At 59.2% G+C, this 27,634-nt stretch overlaps 4 long non-coding RNA genes across 4 annotated transcripts; 3 read left to right on the top strand and 1 right to left on the bottom strand.

Moving 5' to 3' along the window:
• LOC110259962 lies at positions 410 to 3,174 on the top strand. Its single transcript, XR_002342481.1, has 2 exons — positions 410 to 1,017; positions 2,022 to 3,174. It is a non-coding gene; the product is annotated as an uncharacterized LOC110259962 (long non-coding RNA).
• LOC110259961 lies at positions 3,612 to 6,374 on the top strand. The gene is made up of 2 exons (XR_002342480.1): positions 3,612 to 4,219; positions 5,222 to 6,374. It is a non-coding gene; the product is annotated as an uncharacterized LOC110259961 (long non-coding RNA).
• LOC110259960 lies at positions 6,778 to 9,576 on the top strand. The gene is made up of 2 exons (XR_002342479.1): positions 6,778 to 7,419; positions 8,424 to 9,576. It is a non-coding gene; the product is annotated as an uncharacterized LOC110259960 (long non-coding RNA).
• LOC110259959 lies at positions 13,273 to 24,763 on the bottom strand. Its single transcript, XR_002342478.1, has 4 exons — positions 21,865 to 24,763; positions 18,650 to 20,844; positions 15,434 to 17,627; positions 13,273 to 14,425 (listed from the first exon to the last, which is right to left on the bottom strand). It is a non-coding gene; the product is annotated as an uncharacterized LOC110259959 (long non-coding RNA).

The following is a 27,634-nucleotide window of genomic DNA, read 5'->3' as shown; positions in this document are numbered from 1 at the left end:
TGTGAGGGGTGCCCGGGTGGTGCCCAAAGGGAGAGCGAATTGGGAGAGCAGCAGTGCCAGGCGCTGGGCGTTGTCTCTCAAGAGGGCTCAGGCACCTCCCTTGTTCTTTCCAAGGGAGGCTCGTCTCTTCTTTCTATGCACCTGGTGAGATGACGGGAGCTCGAGCCAGGCCGGGCATCTGCAGGCCGCTCTCTTGACGGATCCACCAAAGCTGTGCCTGAGCGTCCTTCTGGCCCCCTGGGGAGAAGGGCTGATTGGGTTGGTTTTGTGTGGTTGGGAACCTCTGTGCCTTGGGAAGCACCAGTGGGGATCCCAGATCAGGCGCAGTCCAGGTGGGGTCAAGAGAGTTTGAAAACAAAGGGAGAAAGGGAGACCTGGCAAGATGAACCAAGCAGAAGGAAAGAATCGAGGCAAGACTTAAAGGCAAGGAGTATGGAATCCCAGGGGGATCCTGAAGGGGGAAAAGGACTCGTTCCATCCTTCCACACCTCTCTTCCTATCTCCATATGGGCAAGGCTCTATCCACACGGCAGCAGGCTGGCACAGCCTGATGGATTTGGAGCGAAGGCTTTCCACGGCGAGGCACGGCCTAGGTTGGTTGGCATCGGCACGAAGAAGGCCTTTGAGAGAGGGAGCGAGAGCCCAGGTGGAAGGGCCCTTCTTGGCGGGGGATGGAGCCCCCACCCTCGTCTGGGCCCCAGCCCCAGCCCCAGCAGCCCCGGGGACTGCTGAGCCCGAGAGAGAAGGAGAGGCTGAGAGGGGCTGTTCGAGCCTATGTCCACACGAGGGCGCCAGAGCCCCTTCCGGTCCCAGGGGCAGCTCAGAGGCTCTAAGTGGTGGGAGGGGCAAGGCTCCAAAGGCGCAGGCTCCACGTCGGGGGCGGATGGAGGCTTGAGCGGGACGCACCCACAGCAGGCCCCCAGAGGACGTGCGGGTGTTTCCTGGGCAGCAGGGACTCTCTCCTGCGAGACACCTCCTGTCAGCTGGAGGGCGGAGGTGTCCCTTCCGGATTTGGAGGTGGGTTCGCCGCCTGGGTGGGTGGCAGTGGGTTTGGAAGGCCTGAAGCAGGTCCTGGGCTTTGGCGTGCTTGGGGTTCCTTGGAGGCAGGCGCCCAGACACACACAGCCTCGGGATTGGACCGCCAGCTGGCCCTGGTCAAGCTTTCCATGTCAGGGCTTCAGGTAGGTGAGAAGGAGTGTGGTGCTGAGGAATCCATGGGGGCCTTCGGGGGCAAGAGTGTTGGCAGCTGGGCTCATCCGCCTGTTTTCTCTCTCTGTCTCTCACGCACCCACGAGCACACACACACACACACACACACACACACACACACGCTCAGGAGGCTGAGGGAAATGTCCTTGTGTCCTTCTGAGACGAGCCTCTCTTGGCAGCAGGGCGCCAGGCTATGGAGGCCTGATTGAAACCAGGTCTGATGCGTTCAGGACGCTTGATTGGTCTCGTCAAGCCAGCTCTCCGGGGAGTTGGCACGTGGCTGCCAAGCTTCAGAGGCTCTCCTGGTCCCTGCTGTGGCTGGGGCAAGAGCTGCACTGGGCGATCCCCCTCTGGCTAGACCACATCTCCGTGTGGCACAGGGCACCCAAATCCACGGACAAGGAAGAAGAGGCATTGAAATGAATGAGCTGAATGGATCCAGAAAGGAGGGAAGGTCCATCTCTCTTTCTCTCCCTCGTTCTCTCACTCTTTCTCTCATTCTCCCTCACTCTCTCTCTCTCTCTCTCTCTCCACACACACCCACACGCACACGCACACGCATGCAGATAGAGTAGGAAACAAGAGCTAGGACCTGGAGAGACAAATCCATCCTAAGTCTCTCCTGAGCCTAAGTCTCTCCTTGGGTGGGAGTGGGTTGGAAGGGCCAGCCTGGGGAGGCCCAGCCTGGGAGTGGATGCTTTGGCCGAGCAGAGTGGATGTGCATGCCACACACGGGTGCAGGAGAATACCTGGGGAAGTCACTCCACTCCAAACGAAGCATGTCTTTATCCTCATCCCTTCCTCCCCGCCAGGGAATTCGGTCGGGTCCGATGGGCTAGGCTAGGCCATCTGGACGGAATCCACGGAATCCTTCGGCCCATCGCTTTTCCCGAGGGGCAGCACTCTCGACCGTGACACCTTCTCTGGGGAGCGCTGTGTCGCTCCTGTGTTGGGGTGGAGTGTTCAGGACTCCTTTTGGCTGGTCGCTGATCGAAGTGGATCCATTGCAGTTTCCCAACCAAGGGATCCCATCGGCCATGTCTATGCATCCTGTTTGGCTCCCCTTCTCCTCCCTTGGGTTCCAAGAAGAGGGACTAGACCTCGTAGCGTCTGCTCCATGGAAGGAGGGCTCTGGCACCCCCCGCAAGGGCAAGGGTTTGGATCTCGGACCTCCCCAATTCCAGGCATGCCCACAGCCTCGCCCTCCCATTTGGCAAGCACCATCTGGAGGGCAGTGCAGGGGTTTCTTTCCTGGACGACAGTTCCTGGGTGTCCCTGGTGAGATGGGCGAGGGAAGGGGTTTCCCATGGGCTGTGTGTCTCCCTCCCAGACCTCTTTCCTTTCGTGTGAGCATTTCTCTTCGCAACGCTGTGGCTGCCCATGGCCCCTTTTGCTGCACAGGTTGATTGCCGAGTCCGCTTCTGTTGGGGAGAAGGACCGCTGCTGGCTCAGCCAAGCCTCTGTCCATGGACATCGAATGGCTTTCCATGTGTTGCTCTTGGGAAGAGGGCTTCCTGAACCGAGTGGGGCGTTTCCGGCTGAGAAGAGACCCTTTGTCTGGGTATATGGCCGTGAGGGGTAGTGCTGGGTCTGGCGGTGGTTGCAGGGTTCTTTTGGGGGTGCCGTGGATCCTGTGGCCCATCGTGGTGGAACAAACGGTCGCACACGCCCACCCGGTGTGAGGGCACCTTCTTTTCCACAGCCTGCCCTGGGGTTGTCATTGAAAGGCGTCCTCAGGATGGCCATGGGGACAGGGCTGAGGAGGGCACTCGACCTGGTTGGGGTGTGGACTTCTCTAGGCATGCGTGATGGTGTTCCTTTGTGTGGTGCTGGATGCCGGCTGGCCACCTGGATTTGGCAGGGTTTCTTCAGGCCCCCTCCCCACCTGTGGCCTGGGTGGGTGGGTTTCTGCTGTCGTTCGTGGGTTCCGTGCTGGAGCTGATCGGTGTGGAAGCCCAGCGTGGCCTGGGTTTTGGGATGAGCATCAGGGGGCTGTGAGGGGTGCCCGGGTGGTGCCCAAAGGGAGAGCGAATTGGGAGAGCAGCAGTGCCAGGCGCTGGGCGTTGTCTCTCAAGAGGGCTCAGGCACCTCCCTTGTTCTTTCCAAGGGAGGCTCGTCTCTTCTTTCTATGCACCTGGTGAGATGACGGGAGCTCGAGCCAGGCCGGGCATCTGCAGGCCGCTCTCTTGACGGATCCACCAAAGCTGTGCCTGAGCGTCCTTCTGGCCCCCTGGGGAGAAGGGCTGATTGGGTTGGTTTTGTGTGGTTGGGAACCTCTGTGCCTTGGGAAGCACCAGTGGGGATCCCAGATCAGGCGCAGTCCAGGTGGGGTCAAGAGAGTTTGAAAACAAAGGGAGAAAGGGAGACCTGGCAAGATGAACCAAGCAGAAGGAAAGAATCGAGGCAAGACTTAAAGGCAAGGAGTATGGAATCCCAGGGGGATCCTGAAGGGGGAAAAGGACTCGTTCCATCCTTCCACACCTCTCTTCCTATCTCCATATGGGCAAGGCTCTATCCACACGGCAGCAGGCTGGCACAGCCTGATGGATTTGGAGCGAAGGCTTTCCACGGCGAGGCACGGCCTAGGTTGGTTGGCATCGGCACGAAGAAGGCCTTTGAGAGAGGGAGCGAGAGCCCAGGTGGAAGGGCCCTTCTTGGCGGGGGATGGAGCCCCCACCCTCGTCTGGGCCCCAGCCCCAGCCCCAGCAGCCCCGGGGACTGCTGAGCCCGAGAGAGAAGGAGAGGCTGAGAGGGGCTGTTCGAGCCTATGTCCACACGAGGGCGCCAGAGCCCCTTCCGGTCCCAGGGGCAGCTCAGAGGCTCTAAGTGGTGGGAGGGGCAAGGCTCCAAAGGCGCAGGCTCCACGTCGGGGGCGGATGGAGGCTTGAGCGGGACGCACCCACAGCAGGCCCCCAGAGGACGTGCGGGTGTTTCCTGGGCAGCAGGGACTCTCTCCTGCGAGACACCTCCTGTCAGCTGGAGGGCGGAGGTGTCCCTTCCGGATTTGGAGGTGGGTTCGCCGCCTGGGTGGGTGGCAGTGGGTTTGGAAGGCCTGAAGCAGGTCCTGGGCTTTGGCGTGCTTGGGGTTCCTTGGAGGCAGGCGCCCAGACACACACAGCCTCGGGATTGGACCGCCAGCTGGCCCTGGTCAAGCTTTCCATGTCAGGGCTTCAGGTAGGTGAGAAGGAGTGTGGTGCTGAGGAATCCATGGGGGCCTTCGGGGGCAAGAGTGTTGGCAGCTGGGCTCATCCGCCTGTTTTCTCTCTCTGTCTCTCACGCACCCACGAGCACACACACACACACACACACACACACACACACGCTCAGGAGGCTGAGGGAAATGTCCTTGTGTCCTTCTGAGACGAGCCTCTCTTGGCAGCAGGGCGCCAGGCTATGGAGGCCTGATTGAAACCAGGTCTGATGCGTTCAGGACGCTTGATTGGTCTCGTCAAGCCAGCTCTCCGGGGAGTTGGCACGTGGCTGCCAAGCTTCAGAGGCTCTCCTGGTCCCTGCTGTGGCTGGGGCAAGAGCTGCACTGGGCGATCCCCCTCTGGCTAGACCACATCTCCGTGTGGCACAGGGCACCCAAATCCACGGACAAGGAAGAAGAGGCATTGAAATGAATGAGCTGAATGGATCCAGAAAGGAGGGAAGGTCCATCTCTCTTTCTCTCCCTCGTTCTCTCACTCTTTCTCTCATTCTCCCTCACTCTCTCTCTCTCTCTCTCTCTCCACACACACCCACACGCACACGCACACGCATGCAGATAGAGTAGGAAACAAGAGCTAGGACCTGGAGAGACAAATCCATCCTAAGTCTCTCCTGAGCCTAAGTCTCTCCTTGGGTGGGAGTGGGTTGGAAGGGCCAGCCTGGGGAGGCCCAGCCTGGGAGTGGATGCTTTGGCCGAGCAGAGTGGATGTGCATGCCACACACGGGTGCAGGAGAATACCTGGGGAAGTCACTCCACTCCAAACGAAGCATGTCTTTATCCTCATCCCTTCCTCCCCGCCAGGGAATTCGGTCGGGTCCGATGGGCTAGGCTAGGCCATCTGGACGGAATCCACGGAATCCTTCGGCCCATCGCTTTTCCCGAGGGGCAGCACTCTCGACCGTGACACCTTCTCTGGGGAGCGCTGTGTCGCTCCTGTGTTGGGGTGGAGTGTTCAGGACTCCTTTTGGCTGGTCGCTGATCGAAGTGGATCCATTGCAGTTTCCCAACCAAGGGATCCCATCGGCCATGTCTATGCATCCTGTTTGGCTCCCCTTCTCCTCCCTTGGGTTCCAAGAAGAGGGACTAGACCTCGTAGCGTCTGCTCCATGGAAGGAGGGCTCTGGCACCCCCCGCAAGGGCAAGGGTTTGGATCTCGGACCTCCCCAATTCCAGGCATGCCCACAGCCTCGCCCTCCCATTTGGCAAGCACCATCTGGAGGGCAGTGCAGGGGTTTCTTTCCTGGACGACAGTTCCTGGGTGTCCCTGGTGAGATGGGCGAGGGAAGGGGTTTCCCATGGGCTGTGTGTCTCCCTCCCAGACCTCTTTCCTTTCGTGTGAGCATTTCTCTTCGCAACGCTGTGGCTGCCCATGGCCCCTTTTGCTGCACAGGTTGATTGCCGAGTCCGCTTCTGTTGGGGAGAAGGACCGCTGCTGGCTCAGCCAAGCCTCTGTCCATGGACATCGAATGGCTTTCCATGTGTTGCTCTTGGGAAGAGGGCTTCCTGAACCGAGTGGGGCGTTTCCGGCTGAGAAGAGACCCTTTGTCTGGGTATATGGCCGTGAGGGGTAGTGCTGGGTCTGGCGGTGGTTGCAGGGTTCTTTTGGGGGTGCCGTGGATCCTGTGGCCCATCGTGGTGGAACAAACGGTCGCACACGCCCACCCGGTGTGAGGGCACCTTCTTTTCCACAGCCTGCCCTGGGGTTGTCATTGAAAGGCGTCCTCAGGATGGCCATGGGGACAGGGCTGAGGAGGGCACTCGACCTGGTTGGGGTGTGGACTTCTCTAGGCATGCGTGATGGTGTTCCTTTGTGTGGTGCTGGATGCCGGCTGGCCACCTGGATTTGGCAGGGTTTCTTCAGGCCCCCTCCCCACCTGTGGCCTGGGTGGGTGGGTTTCTGCTGTCGTTCGTGGGTTCCGTGCTGGAGCTGATCGGTGTGGAAGCCCAGCGTGGCCTGGGTTTTGGGATGAGCATCAGGGGGCTGTGAGGGGTGCCCGGGTGGTGCCCAAAGGGAGAGCGAATTGGGAGAGCAGCAGTGCCAGGCGCTGGGCGTTGTCTCTCAAGAGGGCTCAGGCACCTCCCTTGTTCTTTCCAAGGGAGGCTCGTCTCTTCTTTCTATGCACCTGGTGAGATGACGGGAGCTCGAGCCAGGCCGGGCATCTGCAGGCCGCTCTCTTGACGGATCCACCAAAGCTGTGCCTGAGCGTCCTTCTGGCCCCCTGGGGAGAAGGGCTGATTGGGTTGGTTTTGTGTGGTTGGGAACCTCTGTGCCTTGGGAAGCACCAGTGGGGATCCCAGATCAGGCGCAGTCCAGGTGGGGTCAAGAGAGTTTGAAAACAAAGGGAGAAAGGGAGACCTGGCAAGATGAACCAAGCAGAAGGAAAGAATCGAGGCAAGACTTAAAGGCAAGGAGTATGGAATCCCAGGGGGATCCTGAAGGGGGAAAACGACTCGTTCCATCCTTCCACACCTCTCTTCCTATCTCCATATGGGCAAGGCTCTATCCACACGGCAGCAGGCTGGCACAGCCTGATGGATTTGGAGCGAAGGCTTTCCACGGCGAGGCACGGCCTAGGTTGGTTGGCATCGGCACGAAGAAGGCCTTTGAGAGAGGGAGCGAGAGCCCAGGTGGAAGGGCCCTTCTTGGCGGGGGATGGAGCCCCCACCCTCGTCTGGGCCCCAGCCCCAGCCCCAGCAGCCCCGGGGACTGCTGAGCCCGAGAGAGAAGGAGAGGCTGAGAGGGGCTGTTCGAGCCTATGTCCACACGAGGGCGCCAGAGCCCCTTCCGGTCCCAGGGGCAGCTCAGAGGCTCTAAGTGGTGGGAGGGGCAAGGCTCCAAAGGCGCAGGCTCCACGTCGGGGGCGGATGGAGGCTTGAGCGGGACGCACCCACAGCAGGCCCCCAGAGGACGTGCGGGTGTTTCCTGGGCAGCAGGGACTCTCTCCTGCGAGACACCTCCTGTCAGCTGGAGGGCGGAGGTGTCCCTTCCGGATTTGGAGGTGGGTTCGCCGCCTGGGTGGGTGGCAGTGGGTTTGGAAGGCCTGAAGCAGGTCCTGGGCTTTGGCGTGCTTGGGGTTCCTTGGAGGCAGGCGCCCAGACACACACAGCCTCGGGATTGGACCGCCAGCTGGCCCTGGTCAAGCTTTCCATGTCAGGGCTTCAGGTAGGTGAGAAGGAGTGTGGTGCTGAGGAATCCATGGGGGCCTTCGGGGGCAAGAGTGTTGGCAGCTGGGCTCATCCGCCTGTTTTCTCTCTCTGTCTCTCACGCACCCACGAGCACACACACACACACACACACACACACACACACGCTCAGGAGGCTGAGGGAAATGTCCTTGTGTCCTTCTGAGACGAGCCTCTCTTGGCAGCAGGGCGCCAGGCTATGGAGGCCTGATTGAAACCAGGTCTGATGCGTTCAGGACGCTTGATTGGTCTCGTCAAGCCAGCTCTCCGGGGAGTTGGCACGTGGCTGCCAAGCTTCAGAGGCTCTCCTGGTCCCTGCTGTGGCTGGGGCAAGAGCTGCACTGGGCGATCCCCCTCTGGCTAGACCACATCTCCGTGTGGCACAGGGCACCCAAATCCACGGACAAGGAAGAAGAGGCATTGAAATGAATGAGCTGAATGGATCCAGAAAGGAGGGAAGGTCCATCTCTCTTTCTCTCCCTCGTTCTCTCACTCTTTCTCTCATTCTCCCTCACTCTCTCTCTCTCTCTCTCTCTCTCCACACACACCCACACGCACACGCACACGCATGCAGATAGAGTAGGAAACAAGAGCTAGGACCTGGAGAGACAAATCCATCCTAAGTCTCTCCTGAGCCTAAGTCTCTCCTTGGGTGGGAGTGGGTTGGAAGGGCCAGCCTGGGGAGGCCCAGCCTGGGAGTGGATGCTTTGGCCGAGCAGAGTGGATGTGCATGCCACACACGGGTGCAGGAGAATACCTGGGGAAGTCACTCCACTCCAAACGAAGCATGTCTTTATCCTCATCCCTTCCTCCCCGCCAGGGAATTCGGTCGGGTCCGATGGGCTAGGCTAGGCCATCTGGACGGAATCCACGGAATCCTTCGGCCCATCGCTTTTCCCGAGGGGCAGCACTCTCGACCGTGACACCTTCTCTGGGGAGCGCTGTGTCGCTCCTGTGTTGGGGTGGAGTGTTCAGGACTCCTTTTGGCTGGTCGCTGATCGAAGTGGATCCATTGCAGTTTCCCAACCAAGGGATCCCATCGGCCATGTCTATGCATCCTGTTTGGCTCCCCTTCTCCTCCCTTGGGTTCCAAGAAGAGGGACTAGACCTCGTAGCGTCTGCTCCATGGAAGGAGGGCTCTGGCACCCCCCGCAAGGGCAAGGGTTTGGATCTCGGACCTCCCCAATTCCAGGCATGCCCACAGCCTCGCCCTCCCATTTGGCAAGCACCATCTGGAGGGCAGTGCAGGGGTTTCTTTCCTGGACGACAGTTCCTGGGTGTCCCTGGTGAGATGGGCGAGGGAAGGGGTTTCCCATGGGCTGTGTGTCTCCCTCCCAGACCTCTTTCCTTTCGTGTGAGCATTTCTCTTCGCAACGCTGTGGCTGCCCATGGCCCCTTTTGCTGCACAGGTTGATTGCCGAGTCCGCTTCTGTTGGGGAGAAGGACCGCTGCTGGCTCAGCCAAGCCTCTGTCCATGGACATCGAATGGCTTTCCATGTGTTGCTCTTGGGAAGAGGGCTTCCTGAACCGAGTGGGGCGTTTCCGGCTGAGAAGAGACCCTTTGTCTGGGTATATGGCCGTGAGGGGTAGTGCTGGGTCTGGCGGTGGTTGCAGGGTTCTTTTGGGGGTGCCGTGGATCCTGTGGCCCATCGTGGTGGAACAAACGGTCGCACACGCCCACCCGGTGTGAGGGCACCTTCTTTTCCACAGCCTGCCCTGGGGTTGTCATTGAAAGGCGTCCTCAGGATGGCCATGGGGACAGGGCTGAGGAGGGCACTCGACCTGGTTGGGGTGTGGACTTCTCTAGGCATGCGTGATGGTGTTCCTTTGTGTGGTGCTGGATGCCGGCTGGCCACCTGGATTTGGCAGGGTTTCTTCAGGCCCCCTCCCCACCTGTGGCCTGGGTGGGTGGGTTTCTGCTGTCGTTCGTGGGTTCCGTGCTGGAGCTGATCGGTGTGGAAGCCCAGCGTGGCCTGGGTTTTGGGATGAGCATCAGGGGGCTGTGAGGGGTGCCCGGGTGGTGCCCAAAGGGAGAGCGAATTGGGAGAGCAGCAGTGCCAGGCGCTGGGCGTTGTCTCTCAAGAGGGCTCAGGCACCTCCCTTGTTCTTTCCAAGGGAGGCTCGTCTCTTCTTTCTATGCACCTGGTGAGATGACGGGAGCTCGAGCCAGGCCGGGCATCTGCAGGCCGCTCTCTTGACGGATCCACCAAAGCTGTGCCTGAGCGTCCTTCTGGCCCCCTGGGGAGAAGGGCTGATTGGGTTGGTTTTGTGTGGTTGGGAACCTCTGTGCCTTGGGAAGCACCAGTGGGGATCCCAGATCAGGCGCAGTCCAGGTGGGGTCAAGAGAGTTTGAAAACAAAGGGAGAAAGGGAGACCTGGCAAGATGAACCAAGCCAGAAGGAAAGAATCGAGGCAAGACTTAAAGGCAAGGAGTATGGAATCCCAGGGGATCCTGAAGGGGGAAAACGACTCGTTCCATCCTTCCACACCTCTCTTCCTATCTCCATATGGGCAAGGCTCTATCCACACGGCAGCAGGCTGGCACAGCCTGATGGATTTGGAGCGAAGGCTTTCCACGGCGAGGCACGGCCTAGGTTGGTTGGCATCGGCACGAAGAAGGCCTTTGAGAGAGGGAGCGAGAGCCCAGGTGGAAGGGCCCTTCTTGGCGGGGGATGGAGCCCCCACCCTCGTCTGGGCCCCAGCCCCAGCCCCAGCAGCCCCGGGGACTGCTGAGCCCGAGAGAGAAGGAGAGGCTGAGAGGGGCTGTTCGAGCCTATGTCCACACGAGGGCGCCAGAGCCCCTTCCGGTCCCAGGGGCAGCTCAGAGGCTCTAAGTGGTGGGAGGGGCAAGGCTCCAAAGGCGCAGGCTCCACGTCGGGGGCGGATGGAGGCTTGAGCGGGACGCACCCACAGCAGGCCCCCAGAGGACGTGCGGGTGTTTCCTGGGCAGCAGGGACTCTCTCCTGCGAGACACCTCCTGTCAGCTGGAGGGCGGAGGTGTCCCTTCCGGATTTGGAGGTGGGTTCGCCGCCTGGGTGGGTGGCAGTGGGTTTGGAAGGCCTGAAGCAGGTCCTGGGCTTTGGCGTGCTTGGGGTTCCTTGGAGGCAGGCGCCCAGACACACACAGCCTCGGGATTGGACCGCCAGCTGGCCCTGGTCAAGCTTTCCATGTCAGGGCTTCAGGTAGGTGAGAAGGAGTGTGGTGCTGAGGAATCCATGGGGGCCTTCGGGGGCAAGAGTGTTGGCAGCTGGGCTCATCCGCCTGTTTTCTCTCTCTGTCTCTCACGCACCCACGAGCACACACACACACACACACACACACACACACACGCTCAGGAGGCTGAGGGAAATGTCCTTGTGTCCTTCTGAGACGAGCCTCTCTTGGCAGCAGGGCGCCAGGCTATGGAGGCCTGATTGAAACCAGGTCTGATGCGTTCAGGACGCTTGATTGGTCTCGTCAAGCCAGCTCTCCGGGGAGTTGGCACGTGGCTGCCAAGCTTCAGAGGCTCTCCTGGTCCCTGCTGTGGCTGGGGCAAGAGCTGCACTGGGCGATCCCCCTCTGGCTAGACCACATCTCCGTGTGGCACAGGGCACCCAAATCCACGGACAAGGAAGAAGAGGCATTGAAATGAATGAGCTGAATGGATCCAGAAAGGAGGGAAGGTCCATCTCTCTTTCTCTCCCTCGTTCTCTCACTCTTTCTCTCATTCTCCCTCACTCTCTCTCTCTCTCTCTCTCTCTCCACACACACCCACACGCACACGCACACGCATGCAGATAGAGTAGGAAACAAGAGCTAGGACCTGGAGAGACAAATCCATCCTAAGTCTCTCCTGAGCCTAAGTCTCTCCTTGGGTGGGAGTGGGTTGGAAGGGCCAGCCTGGGGAGGCCCAGCCTGGGAGTGGATGCTTTGGCCGAGCAGAGTGGATGTGCATGCCACACACGGGTGCAGGAGAATACCTGGGGAAGTCACTCCACTCCAAACGAAGCATGTCTTTATCCTCATCCCTTCCTCCCCGCCAGGGAATTCGGTCGGGTCCGATGGGCTAGGCTAGGCCATCTGGACGGAATCCACGGAATCCTTCGGCCCATCGCTTTTCCCGAGGGGCAGCACTCTCGACCGTGACACCTTCTCTGGGGAGCGCTGTGTCGCTCCTGTGTTGGGGTGGAGTGTTCAGGACTCCTTTTGGCTGGTCGCTGATCGAAGTGGATCCATTGCAGTTTCCCAACCAAGGGATCCCATCGGCCATGTCTATGCATCCTGTTTGGCTCCCCTTCTCCTCCCTTGGGTTCCAAGAAGAGGGACTAGACCTCGTAGCGTCTGCTCCATGGAAGGAGGGCTCTGGCACCCCCGCAAGGGCAAGGGTTTGGATCTCGGACCTCCCCAATTCCAGGCATGCCCACAGCCTCGCCCTCCCATTTGGCAAGCACCATCTGGAGGGCAGTGCAGGGGTTTCTTTCCTGGACGACAGTTCCTGGGTGTCCCTGGTGAGATGGGCGAGGGAAGGGGTTTCCCATGGGCTGTGTGTCTCCCTCCCAGACCTCTTTCCTTTCGTGTGAGCATTTCTCTTCGCAACGCTGTGGCTGCCCATGGCCCCTTTTGCTGCACAGGTTGATTGCCGAGTCCGCTTCTGTTGGGGAGAAGGACCGCTGCTGGCTCAGCCAAGCCTCTGTCCATGGACATCGAATGGCTTTCCATGTGTTGCTCTTGGGAAGAGGGCTTCCTGAACCGAGTGGGGCGTTTCCGGCTGAGAAGAGACCCTTTGTCTGGGTATATGGCCGTGAGGGGTAGTGCTGGGTCTGGCGGTGGTTGCAGGGTTCTTTTGGGGTGCCGTGGATCCTGTGGCCCATCGTGGTGGAACAAACGGTCGCACACGCCACCCGGTGTAGGCACCCTCTCAGCCTCCCTTCTCTCTCGGCTCAGCAGTCCCCGGGGCTGCTGGGGCTGGGGCTGGGGCCCAGACGAGGGTGGGGCTCCATCCCCGCCAAGAAGGGCCTTCCACCTGGGCTCTCGCTCCCTCTCTCAAAGGCCTTCTTCGTGCCGATGCCAACCTAGGCCGTGCCTCGCCGTGGAAAGCCTTCGCTCCAAATCCATCAGGCTGTGCCAGCCTGCTGCCGTGTGGATAGAGCCTTGCCCATATGGAGATAGGAAGAGAGGTGTGGAAGGATGGAACGAGTCCTTTTCCCCTTCAGGATCCCCTGGGATTCCATACTCCTTGCCTTTAAGTCTTGCCTCGATTCTTTCCTTCTGCTTGGTTCATCTTGCCAGGTCTCCCTTTCTCCCTTTGTTTTCAAACTCTCTTGACCCCACCTGGACTGCGCCTGATCTGGGATCCCACTGGTGCTTCCCAAGGCACAGAGGTTCCCAACCACACAAAACCAACCCAATCAGCCCTTCTCCCCAGGGGGCCAGAAGGACGCTCAGGCACAGCTTTGGTGGATCCGTCAAGAGAGCGGCCTGCAGATGCCCGGCCTGGCTCGAGCTCCCGTCATCTCACCAGGTGCATAGAAAGAAGAGACGAGCCTCCCTTGGAAAGAACAAGGGAGGTGCCTGAGCCCTCTTGAGAGACAACGCCCAGCGCCTGGCACTGCTGCTCTCCCAATTCGCTCTCCCTTTGGGCACCACCCGGGCACCCCTCACAGCCCCCTGATGCTCATCCCAAAACCCAGGCCACGCTGGGCTTCCACACCGATCAGCTCCAGCACGGAACCCACGAACGACAGCAGAAACCCACCCACCCAGGCCACAGGTGGGGAGGGGGCCTGAAGAAACCCTGCCAAATCCAGGTGGCCAGCCGGCATCCAGCACCACACAAAGGAACACCATCACGCATGCCTAGAGAAGTCCACACCCCAACCAGGTCGAGTGCCCTCCTCAGCCCTGTCCCCATGGCCATCCTGAGGACGCCTTTCAATGACAACCCCAGGGCAGGCTGTGGAAAAGAAGGTGCCCTCACACCGGGTGGGCGTGTGCGACCGTTTGTTCCACCACGATGGGCCACAGGATCCACGGCACCCCCAAAAGAACCCTGCAACCACCGCCAGACCCAGCACTACCCCTCACGGCCATATACCCAGACAAAGGGTCTCTTCTCAGCCGGAAACGCCCCACTCGGTTCAGGAAGCCCTCTTCCCAAGAGCAACACATGGAAAGCCATTCGATGTCCATGGACAGAGGCTTGGCTGAGCCAGCAGCGGTCCTTCTCCCCAACAGAAGCGGACTCGGCAATCAACCTGTGCAGCAAAAGGGGCCATGGGCAGCCACAGCGTTGCGAAGAGAAATGCTCACACGAAAGGAAAGAGGTCTGGGAGGGAGACACACAGCCCATGGGAAACCCCTTCCCTCGCCCATCTCACCAGGGACACCCAGGAACTGTCGTCCAGGAAAGAAACCCCTGCACTGCCCTCCAGATGGTGCTTGCCAAATGGGAGGGCGAGGCTGTGGGCATGCCTGGAATTGGGGAGGTCCGAGATCCAAACCCTTGCCCTTGCGGGGGGTGCCAGAGCCCTCCTTCCATGGAGCAGACGCTACGAGGTCTAGTCCCTCTTCTTGGAACCCAAGGGAGGAGAAGGGGAGCCAAACAGGATGCATAGACATGGCCGATGGGATCCCTTGGTTGGGAAACTGCAATGGATCCACTTCGATCAGCGACCAGCCAAAAGGAGTCCTGAACACTCCACCCCAACACAGGAGCGACACAGCGCTCCCCAGAGAAGGTGTCACGGTCGAGAGTGCTGCCCCTCGGGAAAAGCGATGGGCCGAAGGATTCCGTGGATTCCGTCCAGATGGCCTAGCCTAGCCCATCGGACCCGACCGAATTCCCTGGCGGGGAGGAAGGGATGAGGATAAAGACATGCTTCGTTTGGAGTGGAGTGACTTCCCCAGGTATTCTCCTGCACCCGTGTGTGGCATGCACATCCACTCTGCTCGGCCAAAGCATCCACTCCCAGGCTGGGCCTCCCCAGGCTGGCCCTTCCAACCCACTCCCACCCAAGGAGAGACTTAGGCTCAGGAGAGACTTAGGATGGATTTGTCTCTCCAGGTCCTAGCTCTTGTTTCCTACTCTATCTGCATGCGTGTGCGTGTGGGTGTGTGTGGAGAGGAGAGAGAGAGAGAGAGAGAGAGAGAGGAGGGAGAATGAGAGAAAGAGTGAGAGAACGAGGGAGAGAAAGAGAGATGGACCTTCCCTCCTTTCTGAATCCATTCAGCTCATTCATTTCAATGCCTCTTCTTCCTTGTCCGTGGATTTGGGTGCCCTGTGCCACACGGAGATGTGGTCTAGCCAGAGGGGGATCGCCCAGTGCAGCTCTTGCCCCAGCCACAGCAGGGACCAGGAGAGCCTCTGAAGCTTGGCAGCCACGTGCCAACTCCCCGGAGAGCTGGCTTGACGAGACCAATCAAGCGTCCTGAACGCATCAGACCTGGTTTCAATCAGGCCTCCATAGCCTGGCGCCCTGCTGCCAAGAGAGGCTCGTCTCAGAAGGACACAAGGACATTTCCCTCAGCCTCCTGAGCGTGTGTGTGTGTGTGTGTGTGTGTGTGTGTGTGTGTGCTCGTGGGTGCGTGAGAGACAGAGAGAGAAAACAGGCGGATGAGCCCAGCTGCCAACACTCTTGCCCCCGAAGGCCCCCATGGATTCCTCAGCACCACACTCCTTCTCACCTACCTGAAGCCCTGACATGGAAAGCTTGACCAGGGCCAGCTGGCGGTCCAATCCCGAGGCTGTGTGTGTCTGGGCGCCTGCCTCCAAGGAACCCCAAGCACGCCAAAGCCCAGGACCTGCTTCAGGCCTTCCAAACCCACTGCCACCCACCCAGGCGGCGAACCCACCTCCAAATCCGGAAGGGACACCTCCGCCCTCCAGCTGACAGGAGGTGTCTCGCAGGAGAGAGTCCCTGCTGCCCAGGAAACACCCGCACGTCCTCTGGGGGCCTGCTGTGGGTGCGTCCCGCTCAAGCCTCCATCCGCCCCCGACGTGGAGCCTGCGCCTTTGGAGCCTTGCCCCTCCCACCACTTAGAGCCTCTGAGCTGCCCCTGGGACCGGAAGGGGCTCTGGCGCCCTCGTGTGGACATAGGCTCGAACAGCCCCTCTCAGCCTCTCCTTCTCTCTCGGGCTCAGCAGTCCCCGGGGCTGCTGGGGCTGGGGCTGGGGCCCAGACGAGGGTGGGGGCTCCATCCCCCGCCAAGAAGGGCCCTTCCACCTGGGCTCTCGCTCCCTCTCTCAAAGGCCTTCTTCGTGCCGATGCCAACCTAGGCCGTGCCTCGCCGTGGAAAGCCTTCGCTCCAAATCCATCAGGCTGTGCCAGCCTGCTGCCGTGTGGATAGAGCCTTGCCCATATGGAGATAGGAAGAGAGGTGTGGAAGGATGGAACGAGTCGTTTTCCCCCTTCAGGATCCCCCTGGGATTCCATACTCCTTGCCTTTAAGTCTTGCCTCGATTCTTTCCTTCTGGCTTGGTTCATCTTGCCAGGTCTCCCTTTCTCCCTTTGTTTTCAAACTCTCTTGACCCCACCTGGACTGCACCTGATCTGGATGCCCACTGGTGCTTCCCAAGGCACAGAGGTTCCCAACCACACAAAACCAACCCAATCAGCCCTTCTCCCCAGGGGGCCAGAAGGACGCTCAGGCACAGCTTTGGTGGATCCGTCAAGAGAGCGGCCTGCAGATGCCCGGCCTGGCTCGAGCTCCCGTCATCTCACCAGGTGCATAGAAAGAAGAGACGAGCCTCCCTTGGAAAGAACAAGGGAGGTGCCTGAGCCCTCTTGAGAGACAACGCCCAGCGCCTGGCACTGCTGCTCTCCCAATTCGCTCTCCCTTTGGGCACCACCCGGGCACCCCTCACAGCCCCCTGATGCTCATCCCAAAACCCAGGCCACGCTGGGCTTCCACACCGATCAGCTCCAGCACGGAACCCACGAACGACAGCAGAAACCCACCCACCCAGGCCACAGGTGGGGAGGGGGCCTGAAGAAACCCTGCCAAATCCAGGTGGCCAGCCGGCATCCAGCACCACACAAAGGAACACCATCACGCATGCCTAGAGAAGTCCACACCCCAACCAGGTCGAGTGCCCTCCTCAGCCCTGTCCCCATGGCCATCCTGAGGACGCCTTTCAATGACAACCCCAGGGCAGGCTGTGGAAAAGAAGGTGCCCTCACACCGGGTGGGCGTGTGCGACCGTTTGTTCCACCACGATGGGCCACAGGATCCACGGCACCCCCAAAAGAACCCTGCAACCACCGCCAGACCCAGCACTACCCCTCACGGCCATATACCCAGACAAAGGGTCTCTTCTCAGCCGGAAACGCCCCACTCGGTTCAGGAAGCCCTCTTCCCAAGAGCAACACATGGAAAGCCATTCGATGTCCATGGACAGAGGCTTGGCTGAGCCAGCAGCGGTCCTTCTCCCCAACAGAAGCGGACTCGGCAATCAACCTGTGCAGCAAAAGGGGCCATGGGCAGCCACAGCGTTGCGAAGAGAAATGCTCACACGAAAGGAAAGAGGTCTGGGAGGGAGACACACAGCCCATGGGAAACCCCTTCCCTCGCCCATCTCACCAGGGACACCCAGGAACTGTCGTCCAGGAAAGAAACCCCTGCACTGCCCTCCAGATGGTGCTTGCCAAATGGGAGGGCGAGGCTGTGGGCATGCCTGGAATTGGGGAGGTCCGAGATCCAAACCCTTGCCCTTGCGGGGGGTGCCAGAGCCCTCCTTCCATGGAGCAGACGCTACGAGGTCTAGTCCCTCTTCTTGGAACCCAAGGGAGGAGAAGGGGAGCCAAACAGGATGCATAGACATGGCCGATGGGATCCCTTGGTTGGGAAACTGCAATGGATCCACTTCGATCAGCGACCAGCCAAAAGGAGTCCTGAACACTCCACCCCAACACAGGAGCGACACAGCGCTCCCCAGAGAAGGTGTCACGGTCGAGAGTGCTGCCCCTCGGGAAAAGCGATGGGCCGAAGGATTCCGTGGATTCCGTCCAGATGGCCTAGCCTAGCCCATCGGACCCGACCGAATTCCCTGGCGGGGAGGAAGGGATGAGGATAAAGACATGCTTCGTTTGGAGTGGAGTGACTTCCCCAGGTATTCTCCTGCACCCGTGTGTGGCATGCACATCCACTCTGCTCGGCCAAAGCATCCACTCCCAGGCTGGGCCTCCCCAGGCTGGCCCTTCCAACCCACTCCCACCCAAGGAGAGACTTAGGCTCAGGAGAGACTTAGGATGGATTTGTCTCTCCAGGTCCTAGCTCTTGTTTCCTACTCTATCTGCATGCGTGTGCGTGTGGGTGTGTGTGGAGAGAGAGAGAGAGAGAGAGAGAGGAGAGGAGAGAGAGAGAGAGTGAGGGAGAATGAGAGAAAGAGTGAGAGAACGAGGGAGAGAAAGAGAGATGGACCTTCCCTCCTTTCTGAATCCATTCAGCTCATTCATTTCAATGCCTCTTCTTCCTTGTCCGTGGATTTGGGTGCCCTGTGCCACACGGAGATGTGGTCTAGCCAGAGGGGGATCGCCCAGTGCAGCTCTTGCCCCAGCCACAGCAGGGACCAGGAGAGCCTCTGAAGCTTGGCAGCCACGTGCCAACTCCCCGGAGAGCTGGCTTGACGAGACCAATCAAGCGTCCTGAACGCATCAGACCTGGTTTCAATCAGGCCTCCATAGCCTGGCGCCCTGCTGCCAAGAGAGGCTCGTCTCAGAAGGACACAAGGACATTTCCCTCAGCCTCCTGAGCGTGTGTGTGTGTGTGTGTGTGTGTGTGTGTGTGTGTGCTCGTGGGTGCGTGAGAGACAGAGAGAGAAAACAGGCGGATGAGCCCAGCTGCCAACACTCTTGCCCCCGAAGGCCCCCATGGATTCCTCAGCACCACACTCCTTCTCACCTACCTGAAGCCCTGACATGGAAAGCTTGACCAGGGCCAGCTGGCGGTCCAATCCCGAGGCTGTGTGTGTCTGGGCGCCTGCCTCCAAGGAACCCCAAGCACGCCAAAGCCCAGGACCTGCTTCAGGCCTTCCAAACCCACTGCCACCCACCCAGGCGGCGAACCCACCTCCAAATCCGGAAGGGACACCTCCGCCCTCCAGCTGACAGGAGGTGTCTCGCAGGAGAGAGTCCCTGCTGCCCAGGAAACACCCGCACGTCCTCTGGGGGCCTGCTGTGGGTGCGTCCCGCTCAAGCCTCCATCCGCCCCCGACGTGGAGCCTGCGCCTTTGGAGCCTTGCCCCTCCCACCACTTAGAGCCTCTGAGCTGCCCCTGGGACCGGAAGGGGCTCTGGCGCCCTCGTGTGGACATAGGCTCGAACAGCCCCTCTCAGCCTCTCCTTCTCTCTCGGGCTCAGCAGTCCCCGGGGCTGCTGGGGCTGGGGCTGGGGCCCAGACGAGGGTGGGGGCTCCATCCCCCGCCAAGAAGGGCCCTTCCACCTGGGCTCTCGCTCCCTCTCTCAAAGGCCTTCTTCGTGCCGATGCCAACCTAGGCCGTGCCTCGCCGTGGAAAGCCTTCGCTCCAAATCCATCAGGCTGTGCCAGCCTGCTGCCGTGTGGATAGAGCCTTGCCCATATGGAGATAGGAAGAGAGGTGTGGAAGGATGGAACGAGTCGTTTTCCCCCTTCAGGATCCCCCTGGGATTCCATACTCCTTGCCTTTAAGTCTTGCCTCGATTCTTTCCTTCTGCCTTGGTTCATCTTGCCAGGTCTCCCTTTCTCCCTTTGTTTTCAAACTCTCTTGACCCCACCTGGACTGCGCCTGATCTGGGATCCCCACTGGTGCTTCCCAAGGCACAGAGGTTCCCAACCACACAAAACCAACCCAATCAGCCCTTCTCCCCAGGGGGCCAGAAGGACGCTCAGGCACAGCTTTGGTGGATCCGTCAAGAGAGCGGCCTGCAGATGCCCGGCCTGGCTCGAGCTCCCGTCATCTCACCAGGTGCATAGAAAGAAGAGACGAGCCTCCCTTGGAAAGAACAAGGGAGGTGCCTGAGCCCTCTTGAGAGACAACGCCCAGCGCCTGGCACTGCTGCTCTCCCAATTCGCTCTCCCTTTGGGCACCACCCGGGCACCCCTCACAGCCCCCTGATGCTCATCCCAAAACCCAGGCCACGCTGGGCTTCCACACCGATCAGCTCCAGCACGGAACCCACGAACGACAGCAGAAACCCACCCACCCAGGCCACAGGTGGGGAGGGGGCCTGAAGAAACCCTGCCAAATCCAGGTGGCCAGCCGGCATCCAGCACCACACAAAGGAACACCATCACGCATGCCTAGAGAAGTCCACACCCCAACCAGGTCGAGTGCCCTCCTCAGCCCTGTCCCCATGGCCATCCTGAGGACGCCTTTCAATGACAACCCCAGGGCAGGCTGTGGAAAAGAAGGTGCCCTCACACCGGGTGGGCGTGTGCGACCGTTTGTTCCACCACGATGGGCCACAGGATCCACGGCACCCCCAAAAGAACCCTGCAACCACCGCCAGACCCAGCACTACCCCTCACGGCCATATACCCAGACAAAGGGTCTCTTCTCAGCCGGAAACGCCCCACTCGGTTCAGGAAGCCCTCTTCCCAAGAGCAACACATGGAAAGCCATTCGATGTCCATGGACAGAGGCTTGGCTGAGCCAGCAGCGGTCCTTCTCCCCAACAGAAGCGGACTCGGCAATCAACCTGTGCAGCAAAAGGGGCCATGGGCAGCCACAGCGTTGCGAAGAGAAATGCTCACACGAAAGGAAAGAGGTCTGGGAGGGAGACACACAGCCCATGGGAAACCCCTTCCCTCGCCCATCTCACCAGGGACACCCAGGAACTGTCGTCCAGGAAAGAAACCCCTGCACTGCCCTCCAGATGGTGCTTGCCAAATGGGAGGGCGAGGCTGTGGGCATGCCTGGAATTGGGGAGGTCCGAGATCCAAACCCTTGCCCTTGCGGGGGGTGCCAGAGCCCTCCTTCCATGGAGCAGACGCTACGAGGTCTAGTCCCTCTTCTTGGAACCCAAGGGAGGAGAAGGGGAGCCAAACAGGATGCATAGACATGGCCGATGGGATCCCTTGGTTGGGAAACTGCAATGGATCCACTTCGATCAGCGACCAGCCAAAAGGAGTCCTGAACACTCCACCCCAACACAGGAGCGACACAGCGCTCCCCAGAGAAGGTGTCACGGTCGAGAGTGCTGCCCCTCGGGAAAAGCGATGGGCCGAAGGATTCCGTGGATTCCGTCCAGATGGCCTAGCCTAGCCCATCGGACCCGACCGAATTCCCTGGCGGGGAGGAAGGGATGAGGATAAAGACATGCTTCGTTTGGAGTGGAGTGACTTCCCCAGGTATTCTCCTGCACCCGTGTGTGGCATGCACATCCACTCTGCTCGGCCAAAGCATCCACTCCCAGGCTGGGCCTCCCCAGGCTGGCCCTTCCAACCCACTCCCACCCAAGGAGAGACTTAGGCTCAGGAGAGACTTAGGATGGATTTGTCTCTCCAGGTCCTAGCTCTTGTTTCCTACTCTATCTGCATGCGTGTGCGTGTGGGTGTGTGTGGAGAGAGAGAGAGAGAGAGAGAGGAGAGAGAGAGAGAGAGAGAGAGGGGAGAATGAGAGAAAGAGTGAGAGAACGAGGGAGAGAAAGAGAGATGGACCTTCCCTCCTTTCTGAATCCATTCAGCTCATTCATTTCAATGCCTCTTCTTCCTTGTCCGTGGATTTGGGTGCCCTGTGCCACACGGAGATGTGGTCTAGCCAGAGGGGGATCGCCCAGTGCAGCTCTTGCCCCAGCCACAGCAGGGACCAGGAGAGCCTCTGAAGCTTGGCAGCCACGTGCCAACTCCCCGGAGAGCTGGCTTGACGAGACCAATCAAGCGTCCTGAACGCATCAGACCTGGTTTCAATCAGGCCTCCATAGCCTGGCGCCCTGCTGCCAAGAGAGGCTCGTCTCAGAAGGACACAAGGACATTTCCCTCAGCCTCCTGAGCGTGTGTGTGTGTGTGTGTGTGTGTGTGTGTGTGTGTGCTCGTGGGTGCGTGAGAGACAGAGAGAGAAAACAGGCGGATGAGCCCAGCTGCCAACACTCTTGCCCCCGAAGGCCCCCATGGATTCCTCAGCACCACACTCCTTCTCACCTACCTGAAGCCCTGACATGGAAAGCTTGACCAGGGCCAGCTGGCGGTCCAATCCCGAGGCTGTGTGTGTCTGGGCGCCTGCCTCCAAGGAACCCCAAGCACGCCAAAGCCCAGGACCTGCTTCAGGCCTTCCAAACCCACTGCCACCCACCCAGGCGGCGAACCCACCTCCAAATCCGGAAGGGACACCTCCGCCCTCCAGCTGACAGGAGGTGTCTCGCAGGAGAGAGTCCCTGCTGCCCAGGAAACACCCGCACGTCCTCTGGGGGCCTGCTGTGGGTGCGTCCCGCTCAAGCCTCCATCCGCCCCCGACGTGGAGCCTGCGCCTTTGGAGCCTTGCCCCTCCCACCACTTAGAGCCTCTGAGCTGCCCCTGGGACCGGAAGGGGCTCTGGCGCCCTCGTGTGGACATAGGCTCGAACAGCCCCTCTCAGCCTCTCCTTCTCTCTCGGGCTCAGCAGTCCCCGGGGCTGCTGGGGCTGGGGCTGGGGCCCAGACGAGGGTGGGGGCTCCATCCCCCGCCAAGAAGGGCCCTTCCACCTGGGCTCTCGCTCCCTCTCTCAAAGGCCTTCTTCGTGCCGATGCCAACCTAGGCCGTGCCTCGCCGTGGAAAGCCTTCGCTCCAAATCCATCAGGCTGTGCCAGCCTGCTGCCGTGTGGATAGAGCCTTGCCCATATGGAGATAGGAAGAGAGGTGTGGAAGGATGGAACGAGTCGTTTTCCCCCTTCAGGATCCCCCTGGGATTCCATACTCCTTGCCTTTAAGTCTTGCCTCGATTCTTTCCTTCTGCCTTGGTTCATCTTGCCAGGTCTCCCTTTCTCCCTTTGTTTTCAAACTCTCTTGACCCCACCTGGACTGCACCTGATCTGGATGCCCACTGGTGCTTCCCAAGGCACAGAGGTTCCCAACCACACAAAACCAACCCAATCAGCCCTTCTCCCCAGGGGGCCAGAAGGACGCTCAGGCACAGCTTTGGTGGATCCGTCAAGAGAGCGGCCTGCAGATGCCCGGCCTGGCTCGAGCTCCCGTCATCTCACCAGGTGCATAGAAAGAAGAGACGAGCCTCCCTTGGAAAGAACAAGGGAGGTGCCTGAGCCCTCTTGAGAGACAACGCCCAGCGCCTGGCACTGCTGCTCTCCCAATTCGCTCTCCCTTTGGGCACCACCCGGGCACCCCTCACAGCCCCCTGATGCTCATCCCAAAACCCAGGCCACGCTGGGCTTCCACACCGATCAGCTCCAGCACGGAACCCACGAACGACAGCAGAAACCCACCCACCCAGGCCACAGGTGGGGAGGGGGCCTGAAGAAACCCTGCCAAATCCAGGTGGCCAGCCGGCATCCAGCACCACACAAAGGAACACCATCACGCATGCCTAGAGAAGTCCACACCCCAACCAGGTCGAGTGCCCTCCTCAGCCCTGTCCCCATGGCCATCCTGAGGACGCCTTTCAATGACAACCCCAGGGCAGGCTGTGGAAAAGAAGGTGCCCTCACACCGGGTGGGCGTGTGCGACCGTTTGTTCCACCACGATGGGCCACAGGATCCACGGCACCCCCAAAAGAACCCTGCAACCACCGCCAGACCCAGCACTACCCCTCACGGCCATATACCCAGACAAAGGGTCTCTTCTCAGCCGGAAACGCCCCACTCGGTTCAGGAAGCCCTCTTCCCAAGAGCAACACATGGAAAGCCATTCGATGTCCATGGACAGAGGCTTGGCTGAGCCAGCAGCGGTCCTTCTCCCCAACAGAAGCGGACTCGGCAATCAACCTGTGCAGCAAAAGGGGCCATGGGCAGCCACAGCGTTGCGAAGAGAAATGCTCACACGAAAGGAAAGAGGTCTGGGAGGGAGACACACAGCCCATGGGAAACCCCTTCCCTCGCCCATCTCACCAGGGACACCCAGGAACTGTCGTCCAGGAAAGAAACCCCTGCACTGCCCTCCAGATGGTGCTTGCCAAATGGGAGGGCGAGGCTGTGGGCATGCCTGGAATTGGGGAGGTCCGAGATCCAAACCCTTGCCCTTGCGGGGGGTGCCAGAGCCCTCCTTCCATGGAGCAGACGCTACGAGGTCTAGTCCCTCTTCTTGGAACCCAAGGGAGGAGAAGGGGAGCCAAACAGGATGCATAGACATGGCCGATGGGATCCCTTGGTTGGGAAACTGCAATGGATCCACTTCGATCAGCGACCAGCCAAAAGGAGTCCTGAACACTCCACCCCAACACAGGAGCGACACAGCGCTCCCCAGAGAAGGTGTCACGGTCGAGAGTGCTGCCCCTCGGGAAAAGCGATGGGCCGAAGGATTCCGTGGATTCCGTCCAGATGGCCTAGCCTAGCCCATCGGACCCGACCGAATTCCCTGGCGGGGAGGAAGGGATGAGGATAAAGACATGCTTCGTTTGGAGTGGAGTGACTTCCCCAGGTATTCTCCTGCACCCGTGTGTGGCATGCACATCCACTCTGCTCGGCCAAAGCATCCACTCCCAGGCTGGGCCTCCCCAGGCTGGCCCTTCCAACCCACTCCCACCCAAGGAGAGACTTAGGCTCAGGAGAGACTTAGGATGGATTTGTCTCTCCAGGTCCTAGCTCTTGTTTCCTACTCTATCTGCATGCGTGTGCGTGTGGGTGTGTGTGGAGAGAGAGAGAGAGAGAGAGAGAGGAGAGAGAGAGAGAGAGAGTGAGGGAGAATGAGAGAAAGAGTGAGAGAACGAGGGAGAGAAAGAGAGATGGACCTTCCCTCCTTTCTGAATCCATTCAGCTCATTCATTTCAATGCCTCTTCTTCCTTGTCCGTGGATTTGGGTGCCCTGTGCCACACGGAGATGTGGTCTAGCCAGAGGGGGATCGCCCAGTGCAGCTCTTGCCCCAGCCACAGCAGGGACCAGGAGAGCCTCTGAAGCTTGGCAGCCACGTGCCAACTCCCCGGAGAGCTGGCTTGACGAGACCAATCAAGCGTCCTGAACGCATCAGACCTGGTTTCAATCAGGCCTCCATAGCCTGGCGCCCTGCTGCCAAGAGAGGCTCGTCTCAGAAGGACACAAGGACATTTCCCTCAGCCTCCTGAGCGTGTGTGTGTGTGTGTGTGTGTGTGGTGTGTGTGTGTGCTCGTGGGTGCGTGAGAGACAGAGAGAGAAAACAGGCGGATGAGCCCAGCTGCCAACACTCCTGCCCCCGAAGGCCCCCATGGATTCCTCAGCACCACACTCCTTCTCACCTACCTGAAGCCCTGACATGGAAAGCTTGACCAGGGCCAGCTGGCGGTCCAATCCCGAGGCTGTGTGTGTCTGGGCGCCTGCCTCCAAGGAACCCCAAGCACGCCAAAGCCCAGGACCTGCTTCAGGCCTTCCAAACCCACTGCCACCCACCCAGGCGGCGAACCCACCTCCAAATCCGGAAGGGACACCTCCGCCCTCCAGCTGACAGGAGGTGTCTCGCAGGAGAGAGTCCCTGCTGCCCAGGAAACACCCGCACGTCCTCTGGGGGCCTGCTGTGGGTGCGTCCCGCTCAAGCCTCCATCCGCCCCCGACGTGGAGCCTGCGCCTTTGGAGCCTTGCCCCTCCCACCACTTAGAGCCTCTGAGCTGCCCCTGGGACCGGAAGGGGCTCTGGCGCCCTCGTGTGGACATAGGCTCGAACAGCCCCTCTCAGCCTCTCCTTCTCTCTTGGGCTCAGCAGTCCCCGGGGCTGCTGGGGCTGGGGCTGGGGCCCAGACGAGGGTGGGGGCTCCATCCCCCGCCAAGAAGGGCCCTTCCACCTGGGCTCTCGCTCCCTCTCTCAAAGGCCTTCTTCGTGCCGATGCCAACCTAGGCCGTGCCTCGCCCTGAAATCCTTATCTCCAAATCCTTTAGTTGAGTAAGATGGAATGATTATTTTTTCTCCTTCTTTGTGCTCCTGTGATCCCTTACTTCTTGCCATTAATTCTTGCCTCGATTCTTTCCTTCTGGCTTGGTTCATCTTGCCAGGTCTCCCTTTCTCCCTTTGTTTTCAAACTCTCTTGACCCCACCTGGACTGTGCCTGATCCGGACCCCGTTAATGTTGGCCAAGACACAGACTTTCCCAACCCCATGGCACTGACCAAATCCACCCTTCTCCCCAGGGGGCCAAAAGTAAACTCAGGCAGATCTTTTGTGGATCTGTCAAGAGAGCCGACTGCTTATGCCTGCCCTGGCTCGAGCTCACATCAGCTCTCCAGTGGCATAGAGCCAAGAGAAGAGGCCCCCTTTGTAAGACAAAGGAGGTTCCTGAGCCCTCTTGAGTGACTATGCTCAGCGCATGGCACCACTGCTCTCCCACTTAGCTCTCCCTTTGTGTACCTCCCATGCACCCTTTGCTGTCCCTTGATGCGCATCCCAAATCCTAGGCCACTCTGAGCTTCCTCATTGAACAGCTCCAGCATGGACCCCAGGAATGAGCACACAAACTTCCCGCCCATGTGACAAATGGGGAGGAGGCCTGAAAAATCATTGTCCCAATCCTGATAGCCAGAGGGCATCCAGCACTGGAAAATCTACCACCTTTTTCACCACCTCAGCCCCAAATATCCAGTCCTTTTTTGATTGGTATACCAATCTGGGAAATATTTCCTTTAGGGAAATGCCCCTCTTTAGCCACAATCTTCTTGTCCATTGGTGATTGGTACCCCAAATCTGGGAATAATTTCCTTTATGAGTAATCAGGGCACTTCCCGTGTCTTTTCTGTGAATAGTGAAGGCCTCTACCTGCCTGCGAATGTACACATGAGTACTAACAGTTATTTTTTCCTTGGACTCAGGGAAGCTCAGTGATGTCCACAACTCTCCTTTTGAATGGGGCCCCTCCAACAGTCTGTATTTCAGGGGTGGCCCTATGTCCCAGTTGCGGATTATTTCAGGCACGTGTTTCAAACTGTCTTCATACTACCTGGGCTCTGCTGGAGAGCTATGTGATGTCACAGTGTCGGCCCAGTGTGTCCGGGAGAGCCATTTGGTCAGTGTGAGTCTCCTGCTCGAATTGTTTGACAAAGGCTTGGGCTAGGTCCTCAGGAATTGCTCTTTGGCTCTCTTCAAATTTCCACCATCCCCCTGAGAGGTAGTTTCCATTTTCAGTTTTCAACCTGCTGTTTTCATGTTGTGGGTCCCATTCCGCCAATGGACCAGGGAACAGTGTGGCAGTCATAGCTGCTGGTTCTATTTTCCCTTTGGAGGCTGTGAGTTTTTCTTCTCAGTCTACTTTACATTTTCCCTGAGTGACTGTGGTGTTTACCCCTTCCTGTCCCTGAATGTGTATGACAGCCACCTTTCTTAGAGGCCCACACAGCATCTAAGAGTTCAAGAATTTCTTTGCCATATTTTATGTCCTTTTGTCCAGAGTTGATTAGGCCCCCTTTCTTTATATAAAGCCCCACATACATGGAGGGTGGAGAAGGCATATTTGGAGTTGGTGTATATAAGGACATGCATTCCTGACCCCAGGTGGAGGGCTCGGTTTAACACAATGAGCTCTGTCTTTTGTTTGGAAGTCCCTTTTGGTACATCTTCTGCTTCAATGGTGGAATGTACAGTCACCACCGAATACCCAGCAAGGCATTCTCCCTCTTTTACAAAGCTGCTGCCATCGGTGAAATATTCAGCATCTGGATCTTTGAGATCCTGGCCTGTTAAATCCAGTTGGCTGGAAAATACTTCATCCATGACTTCAACACAATCATGATCTGGCTGGCCCAGCCCAGCGGGTAGTAGGGTTGCAGGGTTTAGGGTCCTCACGACTTTTAGGCCAATGTATGGATTTTCACATAGCATTCCCTGACACTTGACCATCTGGGCGTTAGTCGGACAGTCTTGTCCCTTAAACTCCATTAATATTAGCATTGAATGTGGTACTCGGACTGTTAATTTTTGTCCTATAGTCAATTTACCAGCTTCTGACACTAAGAGAGCTGTACCTGCCAGTGCCTGCAG

This window comes from Sus scrofa, chromosome 3 (genome assembly GCF_000003025.6).
Source record: "Sus scrofa isolate TJ Tabasco breed Duroc chromosome 3, Sscrofa11.1, whole genome shotgun sequence".
Classification (NCBI taxonomy): domain Eukaryota; kingdom Metazoa; phylum Chordata; class Mammalia; order Artiodactyla; family Suidae; genus Sus; species Sus scrofa.
The sequence above is the reverse complement of the archived record's forward strand: the minus strand, read 5'-3'. Positions and strand labels throughout refer to the sequence as shown.